The following is a 1,738-nucleotide window of genomic DNA, read 5'->3' as shown; positions in this document are numbered from 1 at the left end:
CACCAAAAACCTGGCGGGCTACGACGTTGACAGATTCGCCAAGAACCCTCTTGAATTCCCCTCCCAGAGTTCAAAAGACCCAGCGCCCTTAGCAGACGAGATAATTTGTTTTAATAGGTATTTATTAAACGAGATCTTAATCTCGGAGCCTATCGGCAGATTCGATAGCAAAACTGGGCAAGGATTTTGGAGGGAAAGGAAAGTGAGATCCAATCAGCTCTCGGACATATGGAACGCTAGGGCAGTACCAGGCGTGTACTTTATGCTTACGTTTCTTGACTGGTAGATTAGTTAAATGGTTATTTGGTAGGATACTATTATTCCCCAGAGGGCCACTTTAAAGTATCCTCTTCACATCCTCGGCTTCTTATTACTTACTAGAGGATGACAAACAACAGCCTGTAAAATTAAAGTGAAGATAGTATTAGCTCTCTGGAAGCCTCTGATGGCAGAATCTCCTCGGTTTATTGCTGTTCTGGGGAGAGGCAGGGAAATATGCTAACAAATGCAGTAGAGTAGGGCTATTCTTGTCTCTTCCATTCTTGTCCTCTGTTCAGAGCGTCAGCCCTACCACGCACTAAGGAGAGCAATTGATGGCTCTTTTTCTCCTGGCAAACACTACTAAAAACAAGTAAAATCCTCAGTTTGACCTGTGTTAAAATTGTAAGATCAGTAGTACTCGGTTGGTCTTTTTACTGAGACAGAAGGAGAAGTTTTGGAGTCTGGGTAGCAAGCATTATGTTGGCTCAAGGACTGATGGATGCTACTTTAAAGTGACTGGTTGGCTAGCTGGCTCTTAGAAAGGAATAATTCTTCCAGCTTCTTTGAGTGATAACAGCATTCCTAAAGGAGCGACCACCTCATTCTTTCTCCTACTTGTAAGCCAGAGTAATAGTGGCTGAGGAAATAGGCAGAATAAGTAACCTATTTTTTCCAGGGAATAGCCCTCCATTCCATCACCAAATGAATGAGACCAGGCCTTTTTGTCTCTTGAGTAGGTCAGCTAAGCAAAATCAGGAACTAATTAATGTATCATGCTAAAGCCACACAGTGTGATGTATTTGGCACCAATTTAATATTTGGTTCAGTTATTTATTTTACAAAAGTTGGCTTAGTTTTTGTTCCTAATCCTAATCGGAATCAGAAAATTGAGCATTGTGGAAGGAGAAAACAAATTAGTAACCACATTTATAGACCAATCTATATAGTGCTGACTGAAGCACCTTCTTTCTCCCTCTGGATTGCATAAATAGAGGATTTGGTTCACTGAGCATATGTACCATCAAAATTCAAGTGAACAAGTAAGTGAATGAGGTGCTTGTTGCTAAATTTTACAATACTCAGGTCCATGTGCCTAATCCACTGTCCTGCTTCACTGAAAGAGAATTACCTTTTTTCTTTTCAATGTTTCTTGTCTTACCATCGGAATGATACTTTCCTGAGACATAGAAAAAATCAAGAGGAAGCCACAAAAATAGAGTTGAATTGTGCAAGTTACAAATTAAGATGAATTCAAGTGAAATGGAAATTTTAGTTGTCTTTTGTTTTCTTGCCAGTAAGAATTAGATGGATGTTACTGCCTCTTCCAAATTTTCACCTAGATCAGAGGTGCCAAACTCAAGGCCCATGGGCTGGATTTGGCCCACAGGGTCCTTAGATCTGGCCTGTGGGGCCACCCTGGAAACAGTGAAGGACTGGCCTACAGTGCTTCTGCTAGCGAAAACAGGCTCTCGAGCTC

This window comes from Pantherophis guttatus, chromosome 3, assembly GCF_059756535.1.
Source record: "Pantherophis guttatus breed Tessera chromosome 3, ASM5975653v1, whole genome shotgun sequence".
In the NCBI taxonomy this organism is placed as follows: Eukaryota; Metazoa; Chordata; class Lepidosauria; order Squamata; family Colubridae; genus Pantherophis; species Pantherophis guttatus.
This window is presented reverse-complemented; position numbering follows the sequence as displayed.